Here is a 14156-nt window from a genome sequence, read left to right on the forward strand (position 1 = left end):
GGCGCCACGAGGTGTGAGGGGCGCGAGGTGTGAGGCGCCACGAGGTGTGAGGGGTGGGAGGTGTGAGGCGCCACGAGGTGTGAGGGGCGGGAGGTGTGAGGTGTGGGAGGTTGAGGGGTGGGAGGTGTGAGGCGCCATTAAGTGTGAGGCACCCTGAGGTGCGAGGGGCAGTAGGTGTGAGGCGCCACAACGTGTGAGGGGCGGGAGGTGTGAGTCGCCGCGAGGTGTGAGGGGCGGGAGGTGTGAGTCGCCGCGAGGTGTGAGGGGCGGGAGGTGTGAGTCGCCGCGAGGTGTGAGGGGCGGGAGGTGTGAGGCGCCGCGAGGTGTGAGGGGCGGGAGGTGTGAGTCGCCGCGAGGTGTGAGGGTCGGGAGGTGTGAGGTGCCGCGAGGTGTGGGGGCGGGAGGTGTGAGGCGCCACGAGGTGTGAGGGGAGGGAGGTGTGAGGAGCTGTGAGGTGTGAGGGGCGGGAGGTGTGATGCACCCTGAGGTGTGAGGGGCAGGAGGTTGAGGTGCTGTGAGGTGTGAGGCACCACAAGGCGTGAGGGGCAGGTGGTGTGAGACGCCATGAGGTGTGAGGGGCGGGAGGTGTGAGGTGTGGGAGGTTGAGGGGTGGGAGGTTTGAGGCGCCATTAAGTGTGAGGCACCGTGAGGTGTGAGGCGCCACGAGGTGTGAGGCGCCACGAGGTGTGAGGCGTCACGAGGTGTGAGGCGCCACGAGGTGTGAGGCGCCACGAGGTGTGAGGGGCGGGAGGTGTGAGGCGCCACGAGGTGTGGGGGCGGGAGGTGTGAGGCGCCACGAGGTGTGAGGGGAGGGAGGTGTGAGGCGCCACGAGGTGTGAGGGGCGGGAGGCGTGAGGCGCCGCGAGGTGTGAGGGGCGGGAGGTGTGAGGGGTGGGAGGTGTGAGGTGTGGGAGGTTGAGGGGTGGGAGGTTTGAGGCGCCATTAAGTGTGAGGCACCCTGAGGTGTGAGGCGCCACGAGGTGTGAGGCGTCACAAGGTGCGAGGGGCGGGAGGTGTGAGGCGCCACGACGTGTGAGGGGCGGGAGGTGTGAGGCGCCACGAGGTGTGAGGGGCGGCAGGTGTGAGGCGCCGCGAGGTGTGAGGGGCGGGAGGTGTGAGGGCAGGAGGTTGAAGTGCCCCCGGTATGAGGCACACCAGGTGTGCGGGGCGGGAGGTGGGAGGGTGGTGAGGCCGTCCAGGAGCTCTCTGCCCTTCACCGTTTTGCAAGTTTTCTGTACATCTAAAACTATTCCAAAATAAAAAAATTGTTTTTAGTTTTTAAAATATTTGTTTTTGAGAGAGAGAGAGAGAGACAGAGCATGAGCGGGGGAGGGTCAGAGAGAGGAAGACACAGAATCCGAAGCAGGCTCCAGGCTCCAAGCCGTCAGCACAGAGCCCGAGGCGGGGCTCGAACCCACGAACCGTGAGATCGCGACCTACGCGGAAGTGGGAGGGTCAACCCACTGAGCCCCGAGGCGCCTCTAGAAAGCTTGTTTTTAAAAAGCAAAAGCTTCAAAAGCCGCCAATCAAACAAAACCTCCTCCTTCAGGCCCCGGGACCAGACGCCGCACAGCGGGTCCGGGGCCGTCGCGGCCCAGATGCTGGGCCTCCGTCGGGGACTCGGGGACACTCCTGGCTCTGCTCTCCCTCCCCCGCAGACCGAGAAGCGTGCGCCCGCGCCTCGGAAACCGCGGACTCTCACAAAGCACTTGCCCCGACACTGTGCCGAGGACCTTGACTCGCCAGGCCGCGTCCCTGCGGTGCCCCCCGCCCCGGTGCTGAGTCTTTGCTCAAGAGGACGCAACGCAGCATACGCCGCGTGCAGGCAGACGCTTGGGTCACCCCCGTCACCCCCTTCGGTTCTTGTCCACACCACGGCCCTCTTGTCCGCTGTCCTGCCTGTCAAAGTCTTGGCCGTCTTGGTGCCACGGGCGCCAAGCCGGTCTGTACGTGTGTCGCCCCCAGGTGCGGCGGTCCCGGCGACATTGGCTGGGTCACCCCTGACCATCCAGTGCCATTTCTTGTGGACAATTGCCAGAGCCTTCGTGTTTGCACACGTGTGTGTCTTCCCGCGTGTGTCCACGTGCGCTAGGCGTGTGTCCGTGAACGGTGCCTGCGTGTGCCTGGTGGGGGGGGGGACCTGTGTGTGCTCGTTCAGAAGCAGCCGTTTGTGTGGAGAGCGCGCGAGAGTGTGAGCGTGGGCTCTGCGTGCTTTTGCGCTTTCCTCTCTCCCAGCGGAACAAACCCACGCGTGTGCGCCGGGCCCAGTTCTGGACACGGAGCAGGAGATGGTCCCGCCCAAGCCTCAGGAATGAGGGCAAGACGTGTCTGTGGGTGCGGGGCGGGCGGACACGGCCGTGGGGGTGGACAGAGGCGGGCAGCAGGTGATCTGCAGCGAGCCGAGTCCAGAGGGTGCCCCTGAGGGGGAGAAGCCATCAAAGGCCTGCCTGGGGCCCGGCAGGACGAGCCGGGCTCCAACAACCCCAGGCTGGGGCTTCCAGGTTTTTCCACAAGCTACGGGGTGCCATTGGAGACTTTTGAACAGGAGACAGACTTGATCTAATAATGACTCAGAGAGATTTTTAGGATGCAGAGCTGACGTCGCCTGGATGGAGCAGGTGTGGAAGGTCCCCCTCCACTTGGCGGCAAGGGGGGGGGGGGCAGGAAGCCAGAGGGGGCATGGATGTGGGAGCCACCCAGTTGCCGCTGGCCCGGGGGCTACAGGTTCCACGTGGGGGAGGGGAGCCCTCGAAGGGAGCGGAGCTGGCTTGGTTCCGGTGACAAAGGGGAAATCCCTTCCTGGCAGCCACCGGGGCACACAGCCCGCACCCCTGCACGGCTGGGGTCAGGAGAGGTCATGTGGCGGTGGGGTGGCCTCAGCGCACGCCTCCCTCTTGCTCGCGGGGGGCCTCGGGTGCCACCTGGGCAGGCACCAGGGCAGAGCCCCTTCCTCAGGATGCCCGGGCCCTGGGTGACTCCCGCGAGCCTTGCCCGGAGGACAGCGAGCCGAGGGGGAGCGTGGGGACACCGGGACCTGTTCTCTGGGCCCCAGGGTTCCCACTGAGATGTGGCAAGGTGACCTCCAGTCCCGCTCAGGTGGGACCAGCCCCCAGTGGACAGTCCAGGATGACGCCCACCCCCACTGGCGAGGCCCCCTCCTGCAGAAGTGCCACACAGGTCAGCCTCCCGTGTCCCCTCCAGGTCAGCCCGGCCTGAGAGGAGAAGGGAGCGCTTGAAACGGAATACTCCCTCCTCTCCCCACGTCTGTGGCTCAGGCATCCTTCACCCCTGCCGGCCAGCCTGCTCGCACAGACGCGGCCCCCCTCCCTCGCCACTTTCTGTCCGTCCTGCACCCCTCCCTGTGCTCCACGAGCTCAGGGCCGTGTGGGTTTCCCTTTATGTCCTAGAGCCCGAGGGCTCTGGGGCCAGCCGGGCCAGGCTTGGGGTCACCACAGCTGTGTGATTTGGGGTAAGTGACTCACTCCTCCGAGCATCAGTCTACGCCTCAAGAACCGACCGGGTAGGGCCGAGTGGGCTGAGCAAGACAGGACAGGGGCCCCGGGAGATGCTGTCTTGCTCGACAGCTCGTTACACAGGAGCTTAGCAAACGCCAGAGCCAGGCGGGTGCAAGGAGGGGCCCAGGTGGGGGCAGCTGAGCCTAGGCTCTGAGGCCGACTGCCACGGTCGTGAGCCCAGGATGCCGTGTGGGCACCCCCGTCCCGCTGGGATTTGGCCTGGAGCGGTCGTGCGATGCCAGCGGGAGCCCCGGGGCTCACAGACCCCGGGCAGGGGCCACGTTGGAGGAAAGGGGGTTGCTTGGGCCATTGCCGGGCGGTGAGGGAGAACTGGGTGCCAGCGTTCCTCCTCTGGGCCCCCTGCCCACCCTCGGGTAGGTTCGGGTAGGGTCGGAGCAAAAGCCCAGGCTGAGGGGCTGCAGTGGGGGGGTGAGAGCTTGGCCAAAGCCTTGAATGAAGGACCACCCTGCCCCGGGGGGCGGGTGAGGGGGGCAGGGCTGCTGAGGGGAGCTGCCCTGCCCTACCTGGCCAGCCGCCTCCGCCACACAGCCCGCCGGCCTGGCAGCCGTGAGGGGAGGACCTGTCGTGCAGGAGTGGTCGGGGAGCGCCCAGAACCAGGTCCCCGCCCCAGCTGCCGCAGGCTGCCTGGGGCTCTGGTCCCTCCTCCCCTGGGGGGTCCGAGTGCCGGGGTGGTTTTGAGAACCAGAGCCTGGAGGCCTTATCAGACCACAGGTTTTCCTGAGGAAGGAAGGGTGGGCCTCCAGGATGGAGCGCCTCCTCTGGGCGTGCCTGGCTGCTGGAGGGCGCACGGGGGCTGCCCATCCCTCCTGGGGGGCCCTAGCCCAAGACCTAGGCTGGCTGAGGACAAACCGGCGCTGAGGCTGGGGAAGCCGGGGTTCGAGTTGCCGGAACCCAGGGGCGGGGCGGGGAACAGGACCCCCGGAAATCCTAAGCAAACGCTAGCGTTTCTGGGAGAGAGTCCATAGCACACCCGTCAGATCCTCAGAGGGATTTGTGCCGGGTTTAAAGTACAATCCCACTCCTGGGGGGTCCGGCGGGACCCGTACATCAGGTTCACCAAAAACCACGTACCAGAGAGTTCAAAGCCACCCTATTTGTAATACCCCCAAGTGGAAAAACCCAGGTGTCCCTCGGCAGTAGAGGCGGCAAATGAAATAGGGCCCGTCTCACAGCGGAGCCACCGTCGAGTCCAGGCCCCTCTGCGGACACCACACCGCTGTCATCGAGAGTGGAGCGGAGGGGCTCCCGTGACACCGGTGGGGACCAGTGCTGCCGACAGGGTCACGTAGGATGACCTTCGGGGTGTGGGCCCAGGAGGCCCCCCCGGGGCTGCAATGTCCTGTTTTCTTGACTTGGGTGCTGGAGACAAGATGCATTCCGTTTATGAAAATTTATTCAGCCACACACTTAAAGTATGTGCACTTTTCTGTATGCATGTGGTATTTCAATAAAAAGTTATACAAAACAACCCCCACATCTCTCCACTGACCCCTCCCTGAGAAAGGAGCGTTCCCTGGGACCCTCCGCCCTGTCCCGCATCCCACCAGGACCCCGAAGGCTCCAGGGACCCTCCAAGGAGGGAGCTGAGAAGGCAGGTGGGGGCGGCCCCTGGGGCATCACTGGGGGGGGGGGGGGGGGGGGGGAGGGGTGGCGCTTCCTCCCCCCTGGGGACTGAGGCTCAGAGCTGGGCTCAGGCCAGGCTCTTTCACAAGAACAGGGCCCAGAGTAACCACACAGGGTGGGGGTCCTGCAGCCTTACAGGTGGGGCCAGGCGGATGTGGGGCCCACCCTGCTGGAGCCTGACCAGCTGGCCTTGGAATGCTGGTACGGCCTCCACCCGCCCGCGGCCTGCCGGGCCAGGGGTGCCTCCAGGCCTCCTCCCTCCTGCTGCCGCGGGTGCCTCTACCCCTTCCGCTTCCAGAGGCCCTGGGGCTATTTTTAACTCAGCTGAGCTGCTTGTGCTGAAGGTGGACGGAGCCCCCGGTCAGGGCAGTGGGGGGGGGAGGGGGGGGAGGGGGGGGGAGGGCAGCAGAGAGAGCCTAACAGCTGCCTTCCTGCCCCCCGCTCCTCCCCGGGGCCAGGCTTTCTGCGGAGGACGGGTCCTTCTCAACCTTAGAGGGGAAACTGCATTCCACCCCGCAAACAAGATGTCCACGGAGGCCACACAGACACGCATACAGTCGGACACATGCCCAGGATGCAGACTCAAACACATGAGCGCATACGTGTGCACACATGCAAGGCCCGGGGACCTGCTCGGAAACATATCAGAGGCACAGAGACTCAGGGCACACACGCAGATCCACGCAGACATACACGCACTCGACTCCACACGAACCTAACCAACGTGGAGCCACAGGCACGTACGTGCACGCACTCGAACACCCACCACCAGCACGTGCGCGCGCACCCACGCACGAGCGCACGCACACGCACACACAGATGTACGCACAGGCGCATTCACGTACAAGCGCATGCGCGCGCACCTGAGCACGCGCACCCACGCACCAGCACACGCACCGACGCGCACATACGCGCGCACATACACGCACCTATAGATGTACGCACGCGCGTATTCGCACCCGCGCACTAGGTTGGACACACGTGAGTGGGTAGAAGCGCAGGTGCCCAGAGGCCACCAGCTGGGGGTGCAGGGAGGACCCTGGGGTCACATCCGTAAGATCCAGGCCCAGGAGGTGCCTGCAGGTGGGGGTGCTCAGCCTGCTCTTTCCCCTGCTCCCCAAGTACCAGCCCCCATCGTCCTGCAGCCCACTGGGGCCGAGCTCCCGGAGCCTCTTACACCTTTCCACCCGAGACTCCCCACTCGCGGCCTCACTCTCCCTCATGGTGAGGCAGGCTGTGGCGGTGGTTGGAACTGAGCTGGTTCGTGCCCTTCTTCCCTCACTTCCTCCCCAGCGCGCGAGCACAGGCTCAGGGCAGGAAACCGGAGAGAGGGATGGGGGAGGCAGCGCCTGGAGAGGTGGCCTCGGAGTGTGCTCAGCCCCTTCCCCTTCCTTTTCCCTGTTCCCTACTTCCTCTCTCCTCTCCCAGCCTTTGTTTCGTAGAGCAGCTACCCCCACCCCTGTCCTGCTGGGGGAACCGGAGTCAGGTCCTGGGAAAACCCCAGGTGCCGGGCTGAGGGCCTCTGTCCCTGTGACCCAGTCCAGGGGGAGGAGGGAGCTGGGAGAGACGGGGCTCAGGACCCCACGGCGGGGGCGGCCGGCTGACTTCCAACTCCCTTCCACCCACACCCCCACCTCCACCGATAGAGGCCCCAGAGGGATGGGGGAGGGCGGGGAGTTGGCCTGAGGACAGGACATCCTCTTGGCAGGACACAGGACGCCAGGCCGGAGGTTCCCAGCCCCAGTCAAGGCCACAGGGGGAAAAGGTCACTGGGTCCCGGGGCTCACCAGTTCCAAGATTGGCCAGTGTCCTGATAGCCAGTCCAAGCTACTTCAAACAGCAACGCCAAGACCAGCGGGGCCTGTACCGATGAAACCCCCCCGGCCCCCTGCCCAGGCCCCACCATGGCCAGCCAGGAGGCAGAACAGCCCACATGCCCACCCAGGGTGGCATCGGCCCTCGGGACCATCCTCAGGGAGCTGCGGGGAGCATGTGAGAGACCAGCAGAGCCAGGTGGTTCCTGTCCCCTGCAACGTGGGGACCTCCACGTTTGTAGGTTTGCCTCCACTTCCTACTCAGGAGCCGGCTCCTCCAGGTGGACCCTGGGGCCCACGGCCCTAGAGCAGAGGCCTCAGCCTGGCCCTGACCCTTCCTTGCCGGGACGGGAACCCCAGGGACAGTCTAGCCAGGGTGAAGGCCGGGGAGACCCCTTGCTCTCGCACACCCCGTCCCCTGGGGGCAGCAGCAGAGCCTGGTCTTTGAGTGGACACCCTGGGCTGAGATTGGCTGACGGTTTGCCCGCTGGTCTGGGAGATGAGCGTCCCTGGAGGGGCTTGAGGACAGTAGGTCAGAGGACTTCCTGCCATTACCACACCCAGGCTGCCAGGACCACGAGGCAGGCCATTCTCCTGGGAGACGCCCTGGGCTTTGCCTATGGTCCAGTGGTGAACCCAGACCAGAACACCCCACCTGTTGGGGGAGGCCTGGCGAGTCTCACCACCCCCCCCCCCCCGCCCCCGACACACACACCAGCCTCCTGCTTCAGCCTAACCCCCAATACAAGTGCCTGCTGGCCATTCCACACAACTTCGGCCAGGCCATTCCAGTTACCTGAGCAGGAAGTGATGTCTCATCTAAAAGCAGCCTATAAAAGTGAATTATCTCAACACATAGCTTGCATCTAGATTTGCCTCTGTTTACCTAAGAGTTAAAATTATCCAGTGGGATGTTAAGCATAGAGATACCACGTGACCCACCTCTTCCACTCCCAAGTGCCCTGCCCAGAGAAAGGACACCTCCAAAACCAGTCCCCACCACCTCCCAGCCTCAGCTCCTCTGTCACCGCCTTCCTTGACACTCACAGTCTTCACGTCTTTTCAAAAATTAAGCTTTATTGGGGCGCCTGGGTGGCTCAGCTGGTTGGGCGACTGACTTCAGCTCAGGTCATGATCTCGCGGTTTGTGAGTTCAAGCCCCACGTTGGGCTCTGTGCTGACAGCTCAGAGCCTGAAGCCTGCTTCGGATTCTGTGTCTCCCCCTCTCTCTACCCCTCCTCTGCTCACGCTCTGTGTCTCTCTGTCTCTCAATAATAAATAAACGTTAAAAAAATTTTTTTAATTAAGCTTTATTAAAGTATAATTTACATACACTGATATTCACTAAGTTCAAGAGTGCAATTTGACGAGCTTTGACAAATGAGTGGTCATGTACCCACCCCCACTGTCATGATGTAGAACATTCCCATCACCCGAAAAACTCCCCTCTACCTCCCAGCATCCATTCTCAACCCTCTGGCCCAGCCGGCCAGCGATCTGCTTCCTGTCACTATAGTTCTGTCTTTTCTAGGATTTCACGTAAAGCCAAATCATACAGTACATGGGCCTCTGCGTATGGCTTCTTTCACTCAAAAAGCATGTTGCTTTTGAGATTCATTCTGTGTGAATCAGCAGTTCACTCCGGTTCCTTCCATTGTAGAGACAGAGCATAGTTTGCTTACCCGCTCTCCAGCTGACGGCCATTTGAGTTGTTCTGGTTTGGGGACATCATGAACAGTGCCTCTAGGAACACGTGAGCACAACCCTTTGTGTGAGCACGTTTCATTTCTTTTGGGTAAATACCGAAGAGTGGGGTTGCTGGGTCATTCCGCTTCTCGTCTCCTAGGTCTGTTCATGTGTTTGTTTTCAGGGTGCCCCACAGACTGTGAGCTCCCCAAGGGGTGGAGACCTCACCTGCGTTGGTCGTTGACACGACCAGGGCCCAGCACAACTCCTTGCGAAGAGCACATTCTTCACAGATGTCTGTGTGCTGGTGAGTGGGTGATGGTGGCACCTACCATGGGGGTTTTGGTGACCATGTCAAGGAAGCAATGATGGAGCCAAAGGCAACAGAGGGGATGATGGGAGAAGTGGCCCCTGTGCCAGCGACGACTAGAAACACCTCCTTTGTCCCTCTTCAGAGATGTCAGGGACCAACATGCTAAACTCACCTGGGGAGATGTCGTGGGGGTCTCTCTTCAAATGCCTCCTCTGCCTCCTCACCTCCAAAGATCTCGAGTCAGCCACTCCCAGAGTCACACCTTGGAGCAAGGGGTCAAAGAAGCCCACACCCACTCTGAAACGACTGGTTCTAGCCTCCTCCCTCTGCGGCCACATCCCCAGCTTGCCACACAACTGTGACATCTCACAAAGCCCCTCACTCCAAGAACAGCCCTCCTTTCTCCTGAAGACTCAGGCTTCCCTCCCTCTGGCTTCTTTCTTATCAAGTTTGGATTTTGTATTTTCTCTTGAAAACACCAGAAGTGTTAGCATTTTCTATACTCTTCTGGCATCATCTGGAAGAACCCCACCCACCTTTTCTCCTCGTCAACACCTCAGGTGATGCTCACTGCTGGGACAATCCCTATTCCCCCCACCCCCGCCCTGGGAGACAGGTGCCACCGGAAAGCTGGACCTGGGTGGACGCTCGATGCTTCTGGTCCCACCGTGTCCCTCCAGGGGCCATTCGATACTGCCTGGTCCCACTCCTCAGAAACTACAGACACCCGCACTGGCCCTCACAGCCCCTCTGCCTTCCCTCCAACGTTGTCACCACCCCTTCCCCAGCTCTTCCTCCGCAAAGCAGTGACCTCTCTGACATGCAAAGTGAGGTCATTTCTGGAGCTTTCTTGCTGAGAATCCTTCGGTGGCTTCTGAGAAGTGGCTTCCTTTCAAAACCCTTGCCCTGTACCTACCTGCTCCCATCCCTAGCCTCATCCCTAGTCCACCCTCACCACCGTGGGCCACGTCCCGGCCAGAGTGGTCTTGTCTTACTCCTCTAAGATGCCAAATTCCCTCAGCCCCGGGGTCTCTCCCAGGGTCAGGCCCTTACGGAACACTCTACTTCAAGAGTAATGCCTACCCATCTTCCTGGTCTCACCTCCTGGCCTGTCCTGCTCTCCCCCTTCTGGGTTGACAGCCACTGGATGTTTGCTCCCTGAGAAGCCCTCCTTTCGGTTAAACCTTTGTCTGTGCCCAGCAAGCGCCCTGGGGGCAGGGACGCACCAAGGACCGTGCGCAGCTCTGTTTGGCAGGACCAGCACAGCACGTCCTCAGGGAATATCTACGGAATGAGTGGTCCTTGTGGGGAGTGGTGACAGGGAGGGATTAGAAGGTGGGGCGGTTCGGGTCATCACCAGGTGCGGAGACTGACCCAGAGAAAGAACAGCCTTCATCCGGCCTCCTGGTGCCCATGGCAGGAGGTCAGCCCAGGCCCCAAGGGGACATCTCAGCCGCGTAAGGGGAGCCCACCCTAGTATGTGAGGCCTCGCTTGAGGGACCCAGAAGATTCCTGCCCCACGTAGGTGTGAAAGCACCACTTGGGACTTTCCAGGGGTCTGTGCCTGCTGACAGGAGCCTTTGCGTGGGGGTGGGGGGTAGTGCACCAGGGCATTTCCTGCCTAGCCTGGCTCCCCAGGGCCCAGCCCAGCAGCCCTGCTCCTTCCTCCCCCGCCCCAGGGGCTTTCCACAAAGCCTGAGGCCCGCTATTTTTAGCTGAGGGAGAGGGACCAATTCCTGGCCCCACTGGCTCCCCCCCCCCCCCCCATGGGAGCCTGGGTGAAACTGGGCCTGGGGTTGGGCCCCAGAGGCCAGGGAGGCAGCCTCTTCCTTCCTTGCCCCCCAATAAGTCCCTGAGGCGGGCTTGCACCTGGGCAAGCAAGGTGCCTAGCTCCTGGAGACGGCTGGGGCCCGAGTTCCCAGCCTGGGCTCCCGGCCAGGGCTCTCAGCCCAGTGGGCAGGGGCTCGAGCCCTTGGGCGGGGTTGGCTCAGGGCCTGGGTGGGCTACTGCCCACTTCCTGGGGCCGGGCCTCATCACTTCAAAGGCCACTGGCGGCCCTGTGGTCACTCCCTGGCTCCCACGCAGCCGGAGGGGCGGGCCGGCACACGAACCCTGGCGGCTGGGTCCTGCCCTCGGCAGCTTCAAAGCAGCTGGGGTGGGCAGCCCTGTGGTTAGGGCTGCTCCCCAGGGGAGGGTGGGGGACAGGAAAGGGGGATAACCGGGCTCTCTCTGCTTCTTCAGCCTTCCCACCCGCTGCCTTCCTGGGTGGGCCCTGTCCTGGGACCGGGGCCGCCTGGGGCCGTGATGCCTTCAAGTCTCTATAGAGTGTGAGGGTCCAGGTGGGGTCACTCGAGTGCAGACCCCATTAGAGAAACCACAGAAACCAAGGTGGGGGCACCTGGCTGGGTGAGGCAGGGGCCAGCAGGCTTCCCTGTCTCCCCTTCATGTGGTCCCTTCTCTCCCCCCTTTTCTGCCTGAAGCAGGGACAGCCTGGAGGGGAGGGGACAGAGGCAAGACAGGACTGCCTGTCTGGGCCGGCCCACCACAGAGGTGGGCTTGACTTCATGCCAGCTCCCCAGGGAACAGCGGGGTAAGAGGGGTGGGCGAGTGACAGCCTCAGAGCAACCGCCCAGAGTTCAGCAGACGCTGAGAACAGAGAGTGCCTTGAGCAAGGGGGGTGGGAGGGGAGAGGAAACTTTCAGGGTCCCCTGGGGTCAGCTCCGGGACAGTTGCCGTTTTTAATCTGCGCAAGAGACTTAGAAGGAGCCGAGAGGGCTGTAACCTAGATCCGCTCAGGCAAGCTCCGGGGGTGCTGGCGGTGTGGCCCAAGAACAGCCCCTCCCCCAGCCGTGCGCCACAAGGCAGAGGGGGACTCGTGGTGGTCTTGCGGGGTCCTGCACCCCTCTGGGCGGGCCTCCCCTCACACACCCCTCCTCCAGACAGCTCCACTCCTCTTCCACTGGGGTGCCAAGGTCTCCGGGGACCAGAGCGTGGCCGCAGGGTGGGGGAGGGGAGTCGGGAGAGGGGGAGGGGGTGCGGGAAGAGGGGATGGTAGGGGCGTGGCGGGGGGGCGGGAACGGGTGACTTCTCTGATCTAGGGTCATGAAAATGTCCCACTCATGGCCTGGGGCCTCAGCAGAAGCTCGCTTTCAGCCCGCCCACGGGGGCAAATGGGAGAGCTGTGCCCCTGGAAAGCAGCCCACCGGGCCTCCCGGCAGTGCCCACCGGCTCCCCGGGCTCCTCACCCGGGACCATGACTCTCGGCTGCCAGTGACCTCGCGGACCCTTTCTGCTTGTGTCTCCACCCAGGGCGCGAGGAAGCCCCAGCCCCCAGTCCCCCCGCGCCCGCTTTTCCCTGCGTGGGGGTGACCGCCGGCGACCCGGGACGGGACTCGGGGAACAGCTGTGCGCTGACGCAAGGACGCACCGCGGCCCCTCGGAGGGGAGCCTCGGGCGCGGCGGGAGGAGGGTGACAGAGCGCTGGGACTCCTCGGCTCCCCAAGGGCCGCTGTGCGCACTGCGCCTTCAGAGACACCTTCCACCTTACGCCGCCTCGCCGCCTTGTGAGAAACGTCACGCTGCCACGACCTGGCGGAGACAGGAAGGGCAACCTCGGTGCCCTCGAGGGACCTGGGTCCCTGGTGGAGTCACGGTCGCCACAGAGGCTGGTACCAGGAGACGCCGAGTCGGCACCCTTTCGGACCCTCTGGGCTCTGCCCTTTTCCCGCCCCGTTGCGGGTTTTCGGGGCCCCACGCTGGCGAGGCAAAAGGCACCCAAAAGCCTGAGACTCAGCTCTCAGGTGGAGGGTCCCCCGTCTTTTCCATTCACCCCCATCCCGCTTAATCTCCAGGGCTGGCTGTGTGAGATCCAGGCCGTAGTTTCTATCTGGCCACTTTGGGAGCTGTGGGCGCCTGGGTCCCACAGGTGAGGGGTCCCCAAAGGGCGAGAAGCAAACCAAACCGCCGGACTGGAACCCCAGAGGTACAGGCTGGCTTCTGGCGCCGGCCTGGTCAGCAGGTCCCGATCGGCCAACATTCATTAAGTTTACACACGCGGGCCGAGAAATACTGAGAGCACAGAGCTGACCCGAATTGCTGTGGAGACAAGCTCCCTCACGAGACTCACAGGCTAGCACAAGCTTTCCGAAGAGCAGCCTGACCACCTGTCCCTTCCATTCAGGCGGGTGCCTCAGGAATCGCGGTGCAGGGAAAGCGCCTGGAAGCAAGGATCCTTTGACAAAGGTGCTATGGCGGCCACGGCTGCAGCACCAAAAGGCCCGGAAACCCACGTATCCGCCAGCAGAGGGGACATCCACTGGGGCATCGGCGCCTGCCCGCCCGCCCGCCCGCCCGGACGAGCGCGCCTCTGACCAGCTACTGGCACGTGGCGATGCTCGTGGCAGAGGCAAGCTGCTGGGTAACGCGCGCATCACATCCATTTCTGTAAAAGCTAACGACACGCTTACCACCCTAGTCCTGACCGTACGTTGTGCGTGTTTGTGCGCAAATGGAGAAAGGGGTACAAGACACACCAGGGCCAGGATCTCTGGGCAGCAGGGAGGTGCGGAGAAAGGACAGTTAACTCTCTTCCGTCCTGTCTCACAGGTTGCAGTGAGCCTGTTTTACATTTTGGACGTACATAACGGCTGGTGCCATCAACCCCCGGACGGGTGTCACACTGGTGGAAAGGATGAGGTCCTGCTCTGAGGGACTCCCAGCCACAAGCGACGCTAGGCCCCAAGCATACGGTGACCCTTTCAAGTTCGGGTCTGGGGCCCCAGGGACCATCCCAGGAGCGGGGCCATGGCCTGCACGATGCCAGGAGGCACGGTCCACACGGCGGAATCTGCAGAAAGGGTACAGGCTGTGCCACACCCAGGGGGACTGAGCTCCAGGGAACTTGGCCCCATCAGACCAGCCTGCTGGGCTCTTGACCCCAACCCAGACTTTACCCTGATGGTGGGGGGTACAGTGGGGGAGGGGGGAGACTGAGAGACTGGCCCTGCAGGGAGGCAGGAAGGGGAGGGCGTGGGCGTGCACTGCTCCCCATCAACCCCACCATCCTTGAGGGCTCTGGGCAAGTCTCTGTGATTCCAGATGTTCAGCAGCTGTCTTGGCCATTTCCGCCCCTTCTTTGACCCTGCATCCGCCAGGAAGCGTCCCCTCCTGTCCTCAGGCTCTGAGC

Source organism: Panthera onca, chromosome A3 (assembly GCF_046562875.1).
Source record: "Panthera onca isolate mPanOnc1 chromosome A3, mPanOnc1 haplotype 2, whole genome shotgun sequence".
In the NCBI taxonomy this organism is placed as follows: Eukaryota; Metazoa; Chordata; class Mammalia; order Carnivora; family Felidae; genus Panthera; species Panthera onca.